This window comes from Coregonus clupeaformis, chromosome 19 (genome assembly GCF_020615455.1).
Source record: "Coregonus clupeaformis isolate EN_2021a chromosome 19, ASM2061545v1, whole genome shotgun sequence".
NCBI classification, from domain to species: domain Eukaryota; kingdom Metazoa; phylum Chordata; class Actinopteri; order Salmoniformes; family Salmonidae; genus Coregonus; species Coregonus clupeaformis.
In genome coordinates this window covers 44,108,477-44,132,056 of record NC_059210.1, presented here as the reverse complement: position 1 = coordinate 44,132,056, position 23,580 = coordinate 44,108,477, and positions in this window count along the sequence as shown.

Genomic DNA, 23,580 nt, shown 5'->3' with positions numbered 1-23,580 from the left:
TCACTCATGCTGCCAAACATGCCCTCGTAAAACTGACTATCCTACCGATCCTTGACTTCGGCGATGTCATTTACAAAATAGCCTCCAACACTCTACTCAGCAAATTGGATGTAGTCTATGACAGTGCCATTCGTTTTGTCTCCAAAGCCCCATACACAACCCACCACTGTGACCTGTACGCTCTTGTTGGCTGGTCCTCATTACATGTTCGTCGTCAAACCCACTGGCCATCTATAAATCACTGCTAGGCAAATCCCAGCCTTATCTTAGCTCATTGGTCACCATAGCAACACCCACCCGTAGTATGCGCTCCAGCAGGTATATCTCACTGGTCATCCCCAAAGCCAACACCTCCTTTGGCCGCCATTCCTTCCAGTTCTCTGCTGCCAATGACTGGAACGAATTGCAAAAATCTCTGAAGCTGGAGACTCTTATCTCCCTCACTAACTTTAAGCATCAGTTGTCATAGCACCTTACCGATCACTGCACCTGTACACAGCCCATCTGAAATTAGCCCACCCAACTACCTCATCCCTATATTGTTATTTATTTTGCTCATTTGCACCCCAGTATCTCTATTTGCACATAATCTCTTGCACATCTATCATTCCAGTGTTAATACTAATTGTAATTATTTTGCACTATGGCCTATTATTGCCTTACCTCCATAACGTGCTACATTTGCACACACTGTATATCTATTTTCTGTTGTATTTTTTGACTTTATGTTTTGTTTTACCCCATATGTAACTCTGTGTTGTTGTTTTTATCGCACTGCTTTGCTTTATCTTGGCCAGGTCACAGTTGTAAATGAGAACTTGTTCTCAACTGGCTTACCTGGTTAAATAAAGGTTAAATAAAATAAAAAATAAAAAACATTACTAGAGTGTGAGGGCAGTAAGGAAATGGCCCAGGATGTGGTAGCTCTCTCTCTAGCTGAAAGGTATCTAGTCTCATGCTCTCCACTGAGTCCCCTGTTCTTAATGTAAACTCCTCATTCCAGAGGCATTGTGTGGGTCTTGCTATGCTTTAAGATCTATTGTGATGCCATTGTGTAATGACATAATGCAGCTCCTGTCTCTGTGGTATTCACAGCTAGAGCACAGCAGGGGGATGCCCTTCAGATACTGAAACAATGAGATACTGTACTGACTTATTCACATTTCAGAGTATTTTCCTACTGGATTCACTCTTCTGGTAAGGTACTGATATCTCACTGTACTACAACCTCAACAGCTGCAGGGGCCATCCCTTAAGGATACATCTTACTGAACTGGCCTATACACTCTGCACTGTGTAGCTAGATAGATAATATGACAGTACCTCACAGAGTACATTCCTATGGGCTACACTCTTCTGATCACACACACACACACGAGATAACAGATCAGTTAGGTGTCAATAGCTGACACACCGGATTGAAATTCATGTTTTCATTTTAGTCATTTAGCAGACGTTCTTACCCAGAGCGACTTACAGGAGCAATTAGAATTTAGTGCCTTGCTCAAGGGTACATCAACAGAAATTTAACCTAGTCGGCTCAGGGATTAGAACCAGCAACCTTCCAGTTACTGGCCCAACACTCTTAAGCTCTTAACCTGCCATCCTATATCTAGTCATGAATATCTTTATGACACCCGCTATGAGGCTCAGTGCAGGACTCAGTGTGTTTGCAAAGACAGTGCAGTATGAAGATAGGCAGAAACTGCTGTGAAAGTGACAATCTGACACGTTTTCATTTTCATCAGAAACAACTTTATATTGAAGGAGTGCCTTTGATTTGATGGCCTGCACATGCGCAGTTCGGCGTGAGACAAACGTTAGACCTGATGACATGTTTCAGCGCATGAGCTTAGGTATCCAACGTCGCCTACAAGCGTGATCAGGGATTTCTATTTCTAATAAACGGTTAAATGTACAAGTGGTGTTTCATTTCTGAAATTAAGTTTAGCAGAGAGAGGGAGGAGACGTGGAGGATTGAGAGTAGAGGAAGGGGCAAAGAGAGATGGAGGGAAGTGGGATGGATAAGGGGGAGAAGGAGAAGAAGGGGGAAGAGAAGGAGGGGAGAGAGAGATTGGTAGGTGATTAGTATGCTGGTGTAGTACCACATCTCTCTACATCTCTCTCAATTGAGGGCAGGAGGAGATGTGGTATGACACACAAGAAGCTGCTAACAGAGCCACAAACAACATGCAAGCACACACACACACACACATTAGTGCCACCATTCATTCATACATCACTGCCACAGAAATCTGGACACACATAATACATGAATGTAAATCATGTTTTAATCACATAACTGCAATGCCAAGTAATCTGTCAAATATACACCATATTTCTCAGACTATTAAATAAACTGTTGATAATTGCTGCAAATAATTACGTTACATTAAATTAACCAAGTGAAATGGCAGACCTATAAACCTCAAGTTCCCTTTATCAGCATGTGGAATTGTATAAGGGAGAAGAAAAGGAAATGAGAGGGATATATGGGGATAGGAGAGGGGGAGGAGAAGACATGAGAATAAAGATAAGAGATAGAAGAGAGTGTTCAGAGTTGTGTTTTTGAATGGTTGGAGAAATATACACACATGGAGCGAGAGCGAGAGCGAGAGACACACAGACAGACACACACACACACAGACACACACAGACAGACACAAACAGACACACACATACAGACACACACATACAGACACAGACAGACAGAAACACACAGACACACAGACACACACATACACACAAACACACAGAGACACACACAGACAGACACAGGCAGAAAGTGAGATCTCACCTAGTTAACTGTGTGAGATGGGAAACACTACAAGGATGAAAGGAGGAGAGCGACTCCACGGGAAGGTGAGAAGATATGTTGGTGAATATATAAAGAGATGTATGGATTTCTTTGTCCCTTCAGCATTATTCACCATGTACTGTACAATGCTGTATGATGGAGGGGTGATGAGGTGAAGGATAAACACACCACTTTTAAACAACAACAAGAATAGGTCTTTCTAACTGGAGAGAAACACAGTGTGCTTGTGAAGGTGACTCCCACAGACAGCTGCTCTCTCTTTCTCTCCCTCTCCATTGTTCTCTCTTCCTACACCCTGAGAAAGAGAGAGGGACAGAAACAGACAGATAAGAGAGAGACAAGTATCTCAGAGTTTGAGGGATTGAACATATCTCAAGGGTTTGCACCCCCTCTCAACTACAGTAATCTATCGATTGTTTTCATATTGTACAACGTACTCAACATTCTATCCTTTAGAATTATGAATTGCAGAGGCTCGTGCTGTAACGTTCCCGGCTGTCTGAGTCGGGTCCTGTCTGGTGACTAGTGTTCCGGTTCGTAATCTCCAGTTTCCCGAGGGTTCGGGAACGCTCCGGGGAGCGCTCTTGTTTTCCGCACCTGCATCCCATCAGCAATCTGCACACCTGGTCCTGATCATCACCCTTCTTAGGCTCTGGCCTAACATCCAGTTCCTGCCGGATCGTTAGCTATGAACAGTATGTTTGTCAGCGTATCAGCCTCTGAGCCATTAGTGTTAGTTTTGTTTGTTTTGCACCTTGTGACTTGCTGTGTACTGACCTCCGTTTTTGTTCTGTCTGCAGTCTCTCACCCGGAACCTTCACCCAACCTCTGCCTGATGGTCGGCGGCTGCCGAGCCAGTACCGGACCAACCACTGCACCCTCAACAACCCATCCACGCCACCCGCTCTGTTCCCTGGATTATTCAGCCTCACTCGGAATCTATTAATAAACACTCACCTATCTCTCTACGTACCTTGTCCTGGTCTGCTTCTGGGTTCTGGCATAGTAAACCGTGACAGAACGATCCGGCCAGTAATGAACCCAGCGGACCTGGACTCCGTTCGCCATGCTATTACCCAGCAGGAGAAGATGTTGGGCCATCATAGCACGGTACTACAGGAGATCGCGTTGTCAGTTCGGAACCTTTCTACCGGTCTGACGGAGGTCCAGAACCAACGTAAGTGTCCGGTGGAGGATCCACTACCGGTTTCACCCATCTCGCCTGCCGCTTCTGAAGCTGTGTCCATCCGTGAGCCCAAGGTTCCGACGCCGGATAAATATGAGGGGGAGCTGGGAAGATGCCGTTCCTTCCTTATGCAGTGTGGATTAGTGTTCGATCTACAGCCCTACTCTTATGCCACAGACAAGGCTAGGATAGCCTTTGTGATTGAGTTGCTGCGTGGTCGAGCGCTGGAGTGGGCTTCAGCCGTTTGGGAACGACAGGATCCCTGCATGGCTTCATACCAGGGGTTCACGGCCGAGATGAGGAAGCTCTTCGACCATTCCGTCCGAGGGAGGGACGCAGCTAGGCGCCTGTTTTCGCTTCGCCAAGGAACTCGCAGCGTGGCCGACTTCGTGATCGAGTTCAAGACGTTGGCTGTGGAGAGTGGGTGGAACGAGGAGTCTCTGCAAGCGGCCTTTTACCAGGGTCTGTCGGAGCAGCTCAAGGATGAGTTGATCTCCTATCCGGAGCCTAGTGACCTGGACAGCTTGGTAGCCTTGTCTATTCGGGTGGATAATCGAGTCCGAGAGCGAAGGAGGGAGAAGCAATGGGGTCCGTCCAATCGATCAGCTTCTCAGTTCCCAGTCGGGTCGGGTGGTGGACCAGAACACGTCGATCATTCTCCACCACAATGGATTAGTGGAGAGGTCCTCTCTCCCGATTCTGAACCCATGCAAGTGGGGCGGCACGGGTTAACCAAGGAGGAGCGTCAACATAGACGTAAGACCAACTGCTGCCTCTACTGTGGTAGCTCGGGACATTACATCTCCACTTGTTCCCGGCGGTCGTCAAACTGCCCGGCTCGCTAAAGTTGGGAGGACTTTTAGCGAGCCAGTTTCAACCTCTCAGTACCTCTGTCAGACCCCGTTTCCCGGCTACCCTTGTGAACAGGAATCAGAGCTTAGCGCTTAACGCTTTTATCGATTCAGGTGCCGATGGAAGCTTTCTTGATGCCGAGTTGGTGGAACAGCTGGGGCTTTCCAAGGAGCAATTGCCGGAAGCCATTGAAGCGACCACTCTGAACGGCAGTAGTCTGGCACGTATCACGATGAGGACTGAACCGGTTAAGATGCGGTTGTCGGGGAATCATTCTGAGATGATTTCATTCTTCATTCTGCCGTCTTCCCATGTTCCTCTGGTCCTTGGATACCCCTGGCTGAAGGAACACAATCCCACGTTCGATTGGGTGACGGGCAAGGTAACGAGTTGGAGCCTTGATTGTCATGCTAACTGTCTCAAGACTGCCTGCCCCCATTCGGTTCCCAGTCAGGTGATTGAGGCTAAACCCCCAGATTTGTCCCTGGTTCCCGAGACATATCACGATTTGGGGGAAGTTTTCAGTAAGCAGAAGGCTCTGTCACTCCCTCCCCACCGACCATATGATTGTGCCATCAACCTGGTCCCTGGAGCTGTCTACCCCAAGGGAAGGTTATACAGTATCTCCCGACCTGAACGTGAGGCGTTGGAGACCTACATCAAGGAGTCCCTAGCTGCTGGTCTCGTTCGTCCCTCGTCATCACCCCTGGGGGCAGGATTCTTCTTTGTGGGTAAGAAGGATGGCTCTCTTCGACCGTGTATTGATTATCGGGGGTTGAATGACATCACGGTCAAGAACAAGTATCCCCTGCCCTTGATGAGTTCTGCCTTCGACTCCTTACAGGGTGCTACGGTGTTCACCAAGCTAGACCTACGCAATGCGTATCACCTGGTCCGGATCAGAGAGGGGGGACGAGTGGTTGACGGGTTTCAATACACCGATGGGTCACTTCGAGTATCAGGTGATGCCGTTTGGACTGACCAATGCTCCAGCGGTATTCCAGAGTATGGTGAACGACGTCCTGAGAGATATGATCGGTCTCTTTGTGTTTGTTTACCTGGATGACATTCTGATCTTCTCGAAGGAACCTTCCGACCACGTCCAGCATGTCCGGCAGGTTCTGCAGCGATTGTTGGAGAATCGCCTGTTCGTGAAGGCCGAGAAGTGCGAGTTTCACGCCCACACGACATCCTTTCTCGGGTACATCATCTCCAGGGGAGAGATTAGGATGGACCAGGAGAAGGTTAGAGCGGTTCTGGAATGGGCCCAGCCCGGTACGAGATTGCAGCTCCAGAGATTTTTGGGGTTTGCGAATTTCTACCGCAGATTCATCCGGGATTACAGCCGTGTGGCCGCTCCGTTAACTGCCTTGACTTCCAGTATCAGGACCTTCAAGTGGAATCCGGAGGCGGATCGAGCGTTTCTGGATTTGAAGAGGCGATTCACCAACGCACCGATTCTCTCTCAACCGGACACGGCCCGTCAGTTCGTCGTTGAAGTGGGACGCGTCTGATGTGGGAGTTGGCGCCATCCTGTCGCAGCGATGCTCCACGGACAGTAAACTCCATCCCTGCGCCTACTACTCTCGTCGCCTTTCGCCTGCGGAGAGGAATTACGATGTGGGTAACCGGGAGCTTCTCGCGGTGAAACTTGCCTTGGAGGAGTGGCGCCACTGGTTGGAGGGGGCGGAGCAACCGTTTATGGTCTGGACTGACCACAAGAATCTTGCTTACGTGCAATCGGCTAAACGTCTCAACTCCCGTCAGGCCAGGTGGGCGTTGTTTTTCGGACGATTCAAGTTTGCCCTGACGTTCCGACCTGGATCTAAGAACGGCAAGGCGGACGCCTTGTCCCGGATGTTCTCCAAGACGGAGGAGAGTGGGTCCAAGACCGAGACAATCCTCCCCCGGAACTGCGTCGTGGGAGCAGTTATGTGGAAGATTGAGGAGGAGGTGCTGGCGGCCCTTCGGACTCAGCCCGGTCCCGGTAACGGTCCACCCGGTCGGTTGTTTGTGCCTGAGTCGGTTCGTCCTGCTGTCCTCAAATGGTCCCACGCCAGCAAGATGGCTTGTCACCCTGGCGTGGCTCGGACAATGGCGTTTCTTCGCAGACGTTTTTGGTGGCCTGCCATGGCCGAGGATACTCGGGGTTTTGTTGCTGCCTGTCCAGTGTGTGCGCAGAATAAGAGTACCAATCGGCCCAGCTCTGGACTACTTCACCCCCTTCCTATTCCCCGGCGACCATGGTCGCATCTGGCCCTGGACTTCGTCACTGGGTTGCCCGCTTCTGAGGGGAACACGGTCGTTCTGACTATCGTGGACAGATTCAGCAAGTTCGCCCACTTTGTGCCTATTGCCAAGCTTCCCTCTGCCTCGGAGACGTCCGAGATCCTGGTTAGGGAGGTTTTCAGGGTCCACGGTTTGCCCAGTGATATCGTTTCCGACCGTGGCCCTCAGTTTACCTCTGCTGTCTGGAAGTCCTTCTGTTTGGCCATTGGAGCTACAGTCAGTCTCACATCTGGTTTTCACCCCCAATCCAATGGTCAGGCGGAGAGAGCCAACCAGAAGATGGAATCCACGCTACGCTGTCTGGTCTCTTCCAACCCCACCTCCTGGGTCTCTCAGTTGCCTTGGGTTGAGTATGCCCACAATACTCTTCCTACATCTGCCACTGGGATGTCTCCCTTCCAGTGCCTGTATGGCTACCAACCTCCCCTGTTTCCTTCTCAGGAGAAGGAGCTCTCAGTGCCTTCTGTTCAGGCCCATATTCGTCGTTGCCACCGGACCTGGCATCGGGCCAGAAAGGCACTCCTTAGAGTTTCGGACCGGTATCAGCTCCAAGCGAATCGTCGCCGGATCCCCGCTCCCACCTATACCATCGGAGATAGGGTTTGGTTGGCCACACGGGATCTTCCGTTACGGACTGAGTCTAGGAAGTTGTTACCGAAGTTCATTGGTCCGTTTGTGGTGGAGAAGGTGATCAATCCAGTGGCAGTTCGACTCAAACTACCGAGGACGCTCAGAGTCCATCCCACCTTTCATGTCTCCTGCCTCAAGCCTGTCTTCCTCAGTCCTCTGTTGCCTCCTCCGCCTCCTCCTCCTCCTCCTCGGATGATCGGAGGTGGTCCTGCCTACACGGTGCGTCGCATCATGGATTCCAGACGGCGGGGCCGGGGTTTCCAGTATCTCGTGGACTGGGAGGGGTATGGCCCCGAAGAGAGGAGTTGGATTCCGCGGCGACAGGTCCTAGATGCGGACCTCATCAGTGACTTCTACCGCCTCCATCCTGGCGCTCCGGGGAGTCCGCCCGGTGGCGTTCGTCGGAGGGGGGGTACTGTAACGTTCCCGGCTGTCTGAGTCGGGTCCTGTCTGGTGACTAGTGTTCCGGTTCGTAATCTCCAGTTTCCCGAGGGTTCGGGAACGCTCCGGGGAGCGCTCTTGTTTTCCGCACCTGCATCCCATCAGCAATCTGCACACCTGGTCCTGATCATCACCCTTCTTAGGCTCTGGCCTAACATCCAGTTCCTGCCGGATCGTTAGCTATGAACAGTATGTTTGTCAGCGTATCAGCCTCTGAGCCATTAGTGTTAGTTTTGTTTGTTTTGCACCTTGTGACTTGCTGTGTACTGACCTCCGTTTTTGTTCTGTCTGCAGTCTCTCACCCGGAACCTTCACCCAACCTCTGCCTGATGGTCGGCGGCTGCCGAGCCAGTACCGGACCAACCACTGCACCCTCAACAACCCATCCACGCCACCCGCTCTGTTCCCTGGATTATTCAGCCTCACTCGGAATCTATTAATAAACACTCACCTATCTCTCTACGTACCTTGTCCTGGTCTGCTTCTGGGTTCTGGCATAGTAAACCGTGACACGTGCGCTTACCGATAGGACGCATGGGGTGTGAGTAGCTTCGTTTTGTACCGATAAAACTGAGGTTATATGTAGAAACCAGACATCAAAGTTTAAATCAAGCTTCTAAAATCGATAAATAAACATATCTCCAAGCAACTGGGAGAGTGTGAGCGATCAGTAATGTACAACAGCGAACCAATCAGTTGGTAAAGCGGCGCAGTGACACAAATCCAACAAGCCATGGCTTCCCCCAGAGGAAAAGACAAGGAGCAACTTGGAGACGCAAACAAGAGTAATGAACAGTTAAAGGCTATCCCCAAAACAAACAAACTGCTACAATCTGTTATTACAAAAGTAGATTTGCTCAAAAAGAAAGTAGAGGCTTTCATGTCAGACACGCACAAATGAACGAACAAGACAACAAAATTAGCCTTTTGGAAACAAAGTTGCAAACTTTAGATGATGATTTGGACCAGCAAGAATATTGTCCTTACCAGAATATTGTCCTTACCAGAAGACGAGGAAAAAGGAGACCTTTCCAGCTACGTGGTCAAACTGATGTCAGAGGAATTTGACGTGGATATATCACCATAAGATCTGGAACGATGCCATAGGATCGGCATGAAACAGTAAAATGTCAAATACCCACGCATGGTAATCTTCAAACTGTGGCACTATCAGACCAAAATAAACATTCTGAGGGCACAGGGGGAAAGGAGATCAAAATTCACGGCCGGTCCATTCAATTCGTCAAGGACCTCTCTGCTAGGCTGAGAGAGAGATGCAAGGAATACATTCAGAGTCACTGGAGGAAAAGGGGATCAAGTCTCAGCTCTGCTTCCCGGCAGTGCTGTGGGTATGGAAGGGAACGCAAAGGATGGAATTCACAAATGCCGATGAAGACCTCATCAAGCTACAAGAAACCGTTTCAGTTAAAGGAGGAGAGTCCCCTGCTCTGAGATGAGGAAGGAGTAAGAAAAAACAATGAGCGCACTAGGCTACATACAGTACAGTGATGCGTAAGACCAGCTTATCCTAAATTGAGACAATATCCTTTCCCCCTCCCTCTAATACAATCTATACTCTACTTTCCCCAAGTAACTGTTCTTCTCTATGAAGTAACAATAGAAGTAGCCGATGCCAATGGGCTACATGGACACTGAAAATACAATGTAAAGGGGTAAATATAGTATGTATGTCAATAACTGTTCTATGGATGTGCGTGTGTGTACGTGTGTGTGTGTGTGTGTGTGTGTGTGTGTGTGTGTTTATGAATGGGAGTGTGAGGGAAGCGTGAGGGATGTGGAATATGAATATGCGTAGGAGGGTGGGAGAGAATGGGTGTGTGGATGCAAAGGTATATGTTGGGCGTGAATGAATGAGAATGGATGAATTAGTTGATGGATGGATGTGTGTAAGTGTGTCAGAGGTAGGGAGGGTGGGAAAAGATGGGAGGTTGGGACAAGCTTAGCTTGGGTGGGCAAGAGTGGGCAAGATGGGATGTTGGGTCAAGCTTGCTTTGGGTGGGGTAAAGGACAGAAAAAAATTGGGACGGGGATGTGGAGAGGGATTGGTTTGGCTTGGAAGGGAGAGAGAAGGAAGGATTTAACTATACTACAATGTAATTTTATTTATTTTTGTGGTTTGCAAACCTGCTGTAAAATGAATAAGAGTTGTGGACAGATTAGGAGAGGATGTCGAGTCATTATTATTCCTTGTTTGACATTATAGCTATGATTTAATGGTGGTTATTGGTGAGAGTGGAGAGGGGCTCTATCCAAGGATTGGGACAGAGTGACTGGGAGGGCATCAGACTCTTCTCTGAGGTGTGTGTGGGGCCACTCATCTCACTTCAGTCTCTCGGTGGACCCACTCTCCCCAAGTAGGACCCACCAGCCACTATACTTTAATTTATTTTACAAGGTAATACAAACTGACCACAGTACTTAAGTGGCAGTCTTTCTCCATTGTACTGTGTGTACAATGACATAATCCACAGACTGTTGGTTTATTAGGAGAGGACTTGGAGCCTAAAAACCCTAAAAATGCATAGCGCCTCTAAGTACAAATACGTTTTTTTTGTGTGTTCTCTGTTAAATGTCTGTTCAGCCCACATGCTCACAGGCTCTAAATACCTAATGCATACAATAAGTAGGTATTCATACTATGACTTTCCCATTCCATGGAATACCCATTGCCCTCATATGATATGTCTGCTAAAATCTTTTATCTGGTTCTTCAATGATAGATGGAACAGACAAGACCAACAAAATCCAACTTATTACATGGAATGTGCATGGGCTCCATGATACAAAAAAAAGCATATGGTTCTTGAACACTTAAAGAGATTGTCAGCTGATGTGGTTTTCCTGCAAGAGTTACATTTAAAAAAAAATGAGAAATGTAATATTTAAAGAGGAGCTGAGTTGGAGAGGCCTATGCTGCCACCTACTGTAGTAACAGCAGAGGTGTATGCATCCTGATAAATAAGAAAAACAATTTTCCCTAATATCCCAGCACACGGACGAAGAAGGCCATTTTCTAATGTTGAATTTTACCTTACATGGTGAAACATACATATTGATTTCATTGTATATCCCACCAGGGGGAAATCTGGTGTTTTTAGATATAATTAAAGCTATATTAGATCAAATACAGACATGAACTATTATTTTAGCAGGCAACCTAAATCATGCATTTGATTGACAGACGTAGCAATACAAAAGGCAAATTCAAGTAGCCTCCAAAGAGGCTGAAAATGTTTATCTCTACAAATAATTTACAGGACACCTGGAGGTTACTATTCCCAACTACAAAAACACAACACATTTCTTTCTCAAAGTAAGAAAATCTACATTTTTGTTTCAAACATGCACTCAACAATTTACTGGGTACAAAAATGACATAATGATATCGGATCATTCTCCGGTATCATGCTTAATTACACCAACAGGAAATACACTTAGTGACAGAATAGAGTTCAATGTGTCAAATCGGAGGGCCTGTTGTCTGGACCTATGGCAGTCTCTATGGGGGTGCCACAGGGTTCAATTCTTGGGCCGACTCTTTTCTCCGTGTATATCAATGATGTCGCTCTTGCCGCTGGTGACTCTCAGATCCACCTCTACGCAGACGACACCATTTTGTATACATCTGGCCCTTCATTGGACACTGTGTTAACAAACATCCAAACGAGCTTCAATGCCATACAACACTCCTTCCGTAGCCTCCAACACTAGTAAAATTAAACCTCCAAACGAGCTTCAATCGAACGCTGCTGGCACCCGCCCAGAATCACTACTATCGACGGGTCTGACCTAGAGTATTATTATTAGCAGACGCTCTTATCCAGAGCAATTAGGGTTAAGTGCCTCGCTCAAGGGCACATCGACAGATTTTTCACCTAGTCGGTTACTGGCACAACGTTCTTAACCCCTAAGCTACCGGCCGCCCCCGGTATGTATGGATAACTACAAATACCTAGGTGTCTGGTTAGACTGTAAACTCTCCTTCCAGACTCACATTAAGCATCTCCAATCCAAAGTTAAATCTAGAATCGGCTTCCTATTTCGCAACAAAGCCTCATTCACTCATGCTGCCAAACATGCCCTCGTAAAACTGACTATCCTACCAATCCTTGACTTCGGTGATGTCATTTACAAAATACCCTCCAACACTCTACTCAGCAAATTGGATGTAGTCTATCACAGTGCCATCCGTTTTGTCACCAAAGCCCCATATACTACCCACCACTGTGACCTGTATGCTCTTGTTGGCTGGTCATCACTACATATTTGGCGCCAAACCCACTGGCTCCAGGCCATCTATAAATCACTGCTAGGCAAATCTCTGCCATATCTTAGCTCATTGGTCACCATAGCAACACCCACCCGTAGTATGCGCTCCAGCAGGTATATGTCACTGGTCATCCCCAAAGCCAACACCTCCTTTGGCCGCCATTCCTTCCAGTTCTCTGCTGCCAATGACTGGAACGAATTGCAAAAATCTCTGAAGCTGGAGACTCTTAACTCCCTCACTAACTTTAAGCATCAGTTGTCAGAGCACCTTACCGATCACTGCACCTGTACACAGCCCTTCTGAAATTAGCCCACTCAACTACCTCATCCCCATATTGTTATTTATTTTGCTAATTTGCACCCCAGTATCTCTTTTTGCACATCATCTCTTGCACATCTATCATTCCAGTGTTAATACTAATTGTAATTATTTTGCACTATGGCCTATTTATTGCCTTACCTCCATAACTTGCTACATTTGCACACACTGTATATATATTTTCTGTGGTATTTTTTACTTTATGTTTTGTTTTACCCCATATGTAACTCTGTGTTGTTGTTTTTATCGCACTGCTTTGCTTTATTTTGGCCAGGTCGCAGTTGTAAATGAGAACTTGTTCTCAACTGGCTTACCTGGTTAAATAAAGGTGAAATATATAAAATAAAAATATGGACAATGAACAGAGCGCATCTTCAAGACTTGAAATGTATTAAATACGTAAATGAAAAAATTAAAACCTTTACCATTACAAATGTAGACATAGAGGACAGAGAAAAGCCAACCCCCAATATAATTTGGGATGCTTTTAAGGTGTACATTAGGGGAATTATAATAATCGGCAAAAGTTAAATCGAAGTTCATTATTTATTTTTCTTTAATTAAAATGTATATCTTAGAAAAAGCCCTTAAAAATCTTTACAAGGTAAAGAAGAAAATACATTTTCTGAACTTAAGTAGGAATATGATATTTTACTTTTGAAGATAAACAACAACTACAGGTTAAACTCAAATAAAGCAAACTACTTAAGGGCAAATAAACCTGATAAAAATCTTGCAGCCCTCACAAAATGAATACATGTCAAACCAGTTATATATATATTTTTTAAAGATACAAATGTGTTGATTAGAAACAACAACATGATTATGACCATTTAAAAAGTGTCTATGAAAATCGATATGAATCAGAATTAAACAACAGTTGGACTGATCCTACAGGCTTCTTAGACTCATCAATCCTGAAGCAATTATCAGCTGACAAAAAAATTATCACTAAAAACAGATCATCCAAAAATAAGTATTAGACACATTTGCTTGGAGAAAAGCACGAGGAATGGACAGCCATTCCATTGAATTCTATTTAACATTTTTGGGACAAAGTAGAGCCCCTATTTACACAATTGACAACACATGTCACTCAATTCAGTGCTTCCTAGTTCCATGTATCAAACAGTTATTTCATTTATATTGAAGCCAGGAAAAGCCAGGAGAGTCCCTTGCTGATTACAGACCCATCTGTTTAATAAATTGTGACAATAAAATAATAACAAAGCTCATAGGCAATAGAATGGCAAAACTCTTACCAGACTTGATACATATCAATAAAACAGGGTTTATTAAAAATAGACACTTACAAACAAATACAAGATCATGTTTCAGTTTAATACAATAAGCTAAAAAACAAGATATAGATTTATCAATAATGGCTGTTGATGCTGAAAAGGCTTTCGACCATCTTGGATGGCCTTTTCTGTTCAATACTTTGCAATCTTTCAACTTTCCAGCTAAAATAATACATGTAATAAAAATATTATATAAAATGTCCCAAAGCAAAAATATACACAAATAATACATTATCTGATGAAATTGCTTTAGAAAGGGGCACAAGACAAGAATGTCCTCTCTCCCCCATCCTGTTTGCACTGGCAATTGAACCTCTTGCAGAAAGAATTAGACAGGACCCACATGTAACAGGTATCAGTATTCGTAATCATTAATATAAACTCAACTTATTTGCAGAAGATCTCCTGATACACCTGACCAATATTGAAAATGCAATGCCCTCCTTGCAAAAATATTTTTTGAATACTCTAAAATCTTAGTATATAAAATTGAAGTGGAAAATAAATGTAATAATGGCAATAGGAAAAATACAAATAATAACTCATGACCTACAGCAATACTTTAAGTGGACCACAAAAAATATCAAGTACTTAGGATGCTTAATAAGTGACAACAAACAACAAATATATAAATATGACTATATCCCATTACTTAAAAATATAAGATCTAATTAAATGGAACAATCTTCCCATAAATCTTACAGGTAGAATAAACCTCTTCAGAAATGGCATGGCTCCCAAACGTTTTATATTTATTCTCCGTAATACCAATTACCCCACCGAAGAGATTGTTTAAAAAAGTATATTCGGTCATGAAAGACGTTATATGGGCAAATAAAACTCATAGAATAAAAAGGAAAGTTTCACATCTTCCTAATTCTGAGGGTGGTTTAAATGGTTTTAACCTTTCAGACTTGGAATTGTATAAACTCGCCACCCAAGGCTTTTACTTATAACATATAGTTAAATGCACTAAAGAGGAACAATGTGTACATATTGAAGATGCACATGCTCATCCTCAGAATCTTTTCATGTGTCTATTTTCAAAGGATAAAGCTAAGAACATTAACAACTTCATAGTTAAGAACACTATAACAATATGGAAGAAGATTAAACGTATTCTACAAGAACCAATATCACTCCCTAACAACACAACCCTATGGAACAATCCTTGGATAGCTTTTCAGAATTCACAGATAAATTGGTCCACATGGAAAACTAAAGGCATAGAAACCGTAAATGACTTGGTAATAGGAAATACATGTATTTCCATGACAGAATTAAAAAACTATTTTGGACTGACAAATGTAGATATTTTCAAATACATGAACTTAAAAGTTTAATATCACAACATTTCGATTTGAAATATTTTGTACATCAGAGCAATCTTGAGGGAATACTCTTTGAGTCAGAAAATGATATTCCTATGATAGGTAATATATACAAAACCTTGCAGAGAGCCTATCCAACTGCCAATCGCTTAGAATTTTTTAAAAACTTTTGGACCAAGACTTAAAGGTCAAGGAAAACGTTATGTCTGGCGCAAACCCAACACCTTTCATCACCCCGAGAACACCATCCCCACAGTGAAGCATGGTGTTGGCAGCATCATGCTGTGGGGATGTGTTTCAACGGCAGGGACTGGGAAACTGGTCAGAACTGAAGGAATGATGGATGCCGCTAAATACAGGGAAATTCTTGAGGGGAAACCTTTTTCAGTCTTCCAGAGATTTGAGACTGGGACGAAGGTTCACCTTTCAGCAGGACAATGACCCTAAGCATACTGCTAAAGCAACACTTGAGTGGTTTAAGGGGAAACATTTAAATATCTTGGAATGGCCTAGTCAAAACCCAGACCTCAATCCAGTTGAGAATCTGTGGTATGACTTAAAGATAGCTGTACACCAGCGGAACCCATCGATCTTGAAGGAGCTGGAGCAGTTTTGCCTCAAAGAATGGAAAAAAATCCCAGTGGCTAGATGTGCCAAGCTTATAGAGACATACCCCAAGAGACTTGCAGCTGTAATTGCTGCAAAAGGTGGCTCTACAAAGTATTGACTTTGGGGGGTGAATAGTTATGCACGCTCAAGTCCTGTATTCTTGTCTTATTTCTTGTTTGTTTCACAAAAAAAATATTTTGCATCTTCAAAGTGGTAGGCATGTTGTGTAAATCAAATGATACAAATCCCAAAAAATCAATTTTAACTCCAGGTTGTAAGGCAACACAATAGGAAAAATGCCAAGGGTGGTGTATACTTTTGCAAGCAACTGTACGTAATGAAAAACGACGGGGACGAAGCCCAAAACAAACAGGTATATATACACTGCTCAAAAAAATAAAGGGAACACTTAAATAACACAATGTAACTCCAAGTCAATCACACTTCTGTGAAATCAAACTGTCCACTTAGGAAGCAACACTGATTGACAATACATTTCACATGCTATTGTGCAAATGGAATAGACAACAGGTGGAAATTATAGGCAATTAGCAAGACACCCCCAATAAAGCACTGGTTTTGCAGATGGTGACCACAGACCACTTCTCAGTTCCTATGCTTCCTGGCTGATGTTTTGGTCACTTTTGAATGCTGGCGGTGCTTTCACTCTAGTGGTAGCATGAGATGGAGTCTACAACCCACACAAGTGGCTCAGGTAGTGCAGCTCATCCAGGATGGCACATCAATGCGAGCTGTGGCAAGAAGGTTTGCTGTGTCTGTCAGCGTAGTGTCCAGAGCATGGAGGCGCTACCAGGAGACAGGCCAGTACATCAGGAGACGTGGAGGAGGCCGTAGGAGGGCAACAACCCAGCAGCAGGACTGCTACCTCCGGCTTTGTGCAAGGAGGAGCAGGAGGAGCACTGCCAGAGCCCTGCAAAATGACCTCCAGCAGGCCACAAATGTGCATGTGTCTGCTCAAACGGTCAGAAACAGACTCCATGAGGGTGGTATGAGGGCCCGACATAAACAGGTGGGGGTTGGGCTTACAGCCCAACACCGTGCAGGACGTTTGGCATTTGCCAGAGAACACCAAGATTAGCAAATTCGCCACTGGCGCCCTGTGCCCTTCACAGATGAAAGCAGGTTCACAGTGAGCACGTGACAGATGTGACAGAGTCTGGAGACGCTGTGGAGAACATTCTGCTGCCTGCAACATCCTCCAGCATGACCGGTTTGGCGGTGGGTCAGTCATGGTGTGGGGTGGCATTTCTTTGGGGGGCCGCAAAGCCCTCCATGTGCTCGCCAGAGGTAGCCTGACTGCCATTAGGTACCGAGATGAGATCCTCAGACCCCTTGTGAGACCATATGCTGGTGCGGTTGGCCCTGGGTTCCTCCTAATGCAAGACAATGCTAGACCTCATGTGGCTGGAGTGTGTCAGCAGTTCCTGCAAAAGGAAGGCATTGATGCTATGGACTGGCCCGCCCGTTCCCCAGACCTGAACCCAATTGAGCACATCTGGGACATCATGTCTCGCTCCATCCACCAACGCCACGTTGCACCACAGACTGTCCAGGAGTTGGTGGATGCTTTAGCCCAGGTCTGGGAGGAGATCCCTCAGGAGACCATCCGCCACCTCATCAGGAGCATGCCCAGGCATTGTAGGGAGGTCATACAGGCACGTGGAGGCCACACACACTACTGAGCCTCATTTTGACTTGTTTTAAGGACATTACATCAAAGTTGGATCAGCCTGTAGTGTGGTTTCCACTTTAATTTTGAGGGTGACTCCAAATCCAGACCTCCATGGGTTGATAAATTTGATTTCCATTGATAATTTTTGTGTGATTTTGTTGTCAGCACATTCAGCTATGTAAAGAAAAAAGTATTTAATAAGATTATTTCATTCATTCAGATCTAGGATGTGTTATTTTAGTGTTCCCTTTATTTTTTTGAGCAGTGTATATAACACTGGGATGTAACCCAAACAAAAGAGCGAGGTGTAAACCTCCAAACAAATACACAGGACGAGACCCGTAATAACAAGAGCACAATACACGGTACTCATGAGACCAATGAACACGGGACAATAATCGACAAGTACAATGGGGAACAGAGGACACATACAGTGAGGGAAAAAAGTATTTGATCTCCTGCTGATTTTGTACGTTTGCCCACTGACAAAGACATGATCAGTCTATAATTTTAATGGTAGGTTTATTTTAACAGTGAGAGACAGAATAACAACAACAAAATCCAGAAAAACGCATGTCAAAAATGTTATAAATTGATTTGCATTTGAATGAGGGAAATAAGTATTTGACCCCTCTGCAAAATATGACTTAGTACTTGGTGGCAAAACCCTTGTTGGCAATCACAGAGGTCAGACGTTTCTTGTAGTTGGCCACCAGGTTTGCACACATCTCAGGAGGGATTTTGTCCCACTCCTCTTTGCAGATCTTATCCAAGTCATTAAGGTTTCGAGCCTGACATTTGGCAACTCAAACCTTCAGCTCCCTCCACAGATTCTCTATGGGATTAAGGTCTGGAGACTGGCTAGGCCACTCCAGGACCTTAATGTGCTCCTTCTTGAGCCACTCCTTTGTTGCCTTGGCTGTGTGTTTTGGGTCATTGTCATGCTGGAATACCCATCCACGACCCATTTTCAATGCCCTGGCTGAGGGAAGGAGGTTCTCACCCACGATTTGACGGTACATGGCCCCGTCCATCGTCCCTTTGATGCGGTGAAGTTGTCCTGTCCCCTTAGCAGAAAAACACCCCCAAAGCATAATGTTTCCACCTCCAAGTTTGACGGTGGGGATGGTGTTCTTGGGGTCATAGGCAGCATTCCTCCTCCTCCAAACACGGCGAGTTGAGTTGATTCCAAAGAGCTCGATTTTGGTCTCATCTGACCACAACACTTTCACCCAGTTCTCCTCTGAATCATTCAGATGTTCATTGGCAAACTTCAGACGGGCCTGTATATGTGCTTTCTTGAGCAGGGGGACCTTGCAGGCGCTGCAGGATTTCTGTCCTTCACGGCGTAGTGTGTTACCAACTGTTTTCTTGGTGACTATGGTCCCAGCTGCCTTGAGATCATTGACAAGATCCTCCCGTGTAGTTCTGGGCTGATTCCTCACCGTTCTCATGATCATTGCAACTCCACGAGGTGAGATTTTGCATGGAGCCCCAGGCCGAGGGAGATTGACAGTTATTTTGTGTTTCTTCTATTTGTGAATAATCGCACCAACTGTTGTCACCTTCTCACCAAGCTGCTTGGCGATGGTCTTGTAGCCCATTCCAGCCTTGTGTAGGTCTACAATCTTGTCCCTGACATCCTTGGAGAGCTCTTTGGTCTTGGCCATGGTGGAGAGTTTGTAAACTGATTGATTGATTGCTTCTGTGGACAGGTGTCTTTTATACAGGTAACAAGCTGAGATTAGGAGCACTCCCTTTAAGAGTGTGCTCCTAATCTCAGGTTGTTACCTGTATAAAAGACACCTGGGAGCCAGAAATCTTTCTGATTGAGAGGGGGTCAAATACTTATTTCCCTCATTAAAATGCAAATCAATTTATAACATTTTTGACATGCGTTTTTCTGGATTTTTTAGTTGTTATTCTGTCTCTCACTGTTCAAATAAACCTACCATTAAAATTATAGACTGATCATTTCTTTGTCAGTGGGCAAACGTACAAAATCAGCAGGGGATCAAATACTTTTTTCCCTCACTGTATATACACTTACTAATCAGGGGGCATGGGAACAAGGTGTGCGTAATGAGACAAGGCGTTTGGTGGTAATGAACCAGGTCAGTGACGTCTAGAAGGCCGGTGACGTAGACCTCCGGAGCTGGTGAACGGAATGAGCAGCAGTACTGGGGGGTTCCGTGACACTACCGGTCAAAAGTTTTAGAACACCTACTCATTCAAGGGTTTTTCTTTATTTTTACTATTTTCTACATTGTAGAATAATAGTGAAGACATCAAAACTATTAAATAACACATATGGAATCATGTAGTAGCCAAAAAAGTGTTAAACAAATCAAAATATATTTTATATTTGAGATTCTTCAAATAGCCACCCTTTGCCTTGATGACAGCTTTGCACACACTTGGCATTCTCTCAACCAGCTTCACCTGGAATGCTTTTCCAACAGTCTTGAAGGAGTTCCCACATATGCTGAGCACTTGTTGGTTGCTTTTCCTTCACTCTGCCGTCTGACTCTTCCCAAACCATCTCAATTGGGTTGAGGTCGGGTGATTGTGGAGGCCAGGTCATCTGATGCAGCATTCCATCACTCTCCTTCTTGGTAAAATAGCCCTTATACAGCCTGGAGGTGTGTTGGGTCATTGTCCTGTTGAAAAACAAATGATAGTCCCACTAAGCCCAAACCAGATGGGATGGCGTATCGCTGCAGAATGCTGTCTTAGCGATGCTGGTTAAGTGTGCTTTGAATTCTAAATAAATCATAGACAGTGTCACCAGCAAAGCACCCCCACGCCATAACACCTCCTCCATGCTTTACTTCAGAAATACAAATGCGGAAATCATCCGTTCACCCACAATGTAGAAAATAGTAAAAATAAAGAAGTAGCTCTGTCACCTTTCACTGCAGATCTGGAAGCCAATATCGGCGGATGTGGTGGATTGAGATATCTCTAGCTTAAACAGACAAATTTTTATGGGGATTTTGATATTATGTTAATTAGATTTTCACGGGGCCATTGAAATTGACTCAATAGAGTTTTAAAGGATTTTTGCAATTAAGCCATCTACTTCACCAGATGGGAGACCAAAGGGTAGCTGTAGATACATCAATTATCTAGGAGGAGCTGCTGCCCAGACTATTGTTTTTTTCTGATAGTGGATATAATATCTGACGTTGTGTTAAAGGTACAAATTCAACATAATTTATATAAGGTTTGTCAATGTTGAAATTTGGTTACCATGATGACAAAATTTGGTCTGAAATTTCACCCTCAAAACAAAAGTTTACGTTGTTGACTTTTCCACGTCACAATAGATTGACAAATTATGTTGAAAAACTTTGCTTCAACCAGTTTGTGTCCACTGGGTCAAGACATTTTAGCTTTTTATTTCTAATAAAAATAAAAGTAAATCTGAAAAACTAAATTCCACTTTGACATTATGGGTTATTGTGTGTAGATCAGTGACACAAAATCTCAATTTAATCCATTTTAAGTTCAGGTTGTAACACAACAAAATGTGGAAAAAGTCAAGGGGTGTGAATACTTTCTGAAGGCACTGTACTGTATCTATTACCATAGGGGAAATGCAAGAGCACTGAGGAGGATTCAAATCAGTTCATCAGATATTTGTCAATTTGTGTGTGTTTGTGTGTGTGTGTGTGTGTGGGGGTGCGTGTGTGTGTGCGTGCATGTGTGTGTGTGTGCATGTGTGCTTCTGGCGAGATGGTGTGCTGATATGATTAATGAGCAGGCTCGAAAGCCCCATCACCCCCATGACCCCAATCACATACACACACACACACAATAATCTGCATGTTGATAAGTGTGTGTGTGCGTGTGTATTGATGTCCTAGACCAGTAGCTAACAATTACTGTTTGTGTTAATGTGTTAACAAGCACACTGGCTTGTTAGCAAGAGAACCATTCCTGGACACCAATGTTCTCACAGGGAGCCAAACACAGATACATTCGCACACGCACACATGCACATACACGCACACACACATCGTCTGTGGACATTTGTTTTCTCACTGGGAGCCAAATAATAATATGTGTGCCATTATATACTGTGACACTGATGCTATTAGTCCCATTAATTCAGCGTGACGCCAGAACCTCGGCAACAGCGACTGTGTATCAGGTACCATGGGGTAATGACTGATCCTGTTAATGATCAGGGAGACACACTGGCACAGCCAACATAGAGTGTGTGTGGACGTGTTTAACTATACTTGTGGGGACCATAAGTCCCCACGAGTAGTAAACAAATAAAAATGTGACCCACTGGGGAGTCAGGGGAGTAGCAAGCAAACGTAGCATGAAGGCAAAGCAAGGATTGGAGCAGGGAGAGGATAGCATGACTGTCAGACAGGATGTGCTTAGTTACACATTCTGTTCAACACACACACATATGATGTGACTAGTTACACACCTTATTCAGCTATGTATACTGAACAAAAATATAAACGCAACATTCATTAATTTGAAAGAATTTACTGAGTTACAGTTCATATGAGAAAATCAATCAATTGAAATAAATTCATTAGGCTCTAATCTATGGATTTCACATGACTGGGAATGCAGATATGCATCTGTTGGTCACAGATACAGTACCTTAAAAGAAATGGGCCTCAGAATGGGCCTCAGGATCTCGTCACTGTATTTCTGTGCATTCAAATTGCCATCGATAAAATGCAATTGTGTTCGTTGCCCGTAGCTTACGCCTGCCCATACCATAACCCCACCACCACCATGGGTCACTCTGTTCACAACGTTGACATCAGCAAACTGCTCGCCGACATGACGCCATACACGTGGTCTGCAGTTGTGAGGATGGTTGGACGTACTGCCAAATTCTCTAAAACTATGTTGGAGGCAGCTTATGGTAGAGAAATGAACATTCAATTCTATGGCAACAGCTCTGGTGGACATTCCTGCAGTCAGCATGCCAATTGCACGCTCCCTCAAAATTTGAGACATCTGTGGCATTTTGTTTCACGTTTTAAGTTTTATTTATTCGCATCAAAGAAAATAAGTGAAAGACAAAACAGTACAGATTAAAACAAAACTGGTAAAAATGGTATGTAGGTGAGGTTGGAAGCCCAAAAGAGCTTATATGAAAACCACACCACAAATATAAGTAAAACCAAAAAAAATGTTGTTCAATCAGTTACACAAAGCATGTTAATTATAATTGTACATGATATACTCAGTAAACAAGAAAAAAACATGTTTAAATATGTGTGTGTGCATGTGTATGTGTGTATGTGAGAGTTAGGCTACATGGAGGGGATTATTGGGTAATTTGGTTCATCAAGCTGACCCACATTCTTCGCTTGAAGTTATTGAGGTATGATGAGTTTTGGCAATGTGAAGTTAAGAATTACAGAGTTTGGTACCTCTGTATCTGATAGAGAATTGACTATGTGAGGTGCGGCAGTGGGGAGGGTGAAGGTTATCGCAGTGTCTTGTGTTATATACTGTAGATGGATTTCAGAATTAACCTGGAAGAATCCATGGAAGGGTTTAGGTAAACTGTCTGGGAGGTATGAGTATTTGTAGATGAATGTGCAAAATTGCCGTACATTAATGTCACACAGCAGTTTGCATAAACAAATTGTTCTCTATCATAAACATAACTATATAACCAATTATATGAATAATCATGAAAACTGTAATAATGCAATTTAGAAATAATATTTATTGATCAACCTTGTCAAACACTTTGGATAAATCAAAAAGATGCCAAGAGCATATTCATTATTGTTAAGGGCTGTAAAGATTTTATCCACAAGTTGCAAAAGAG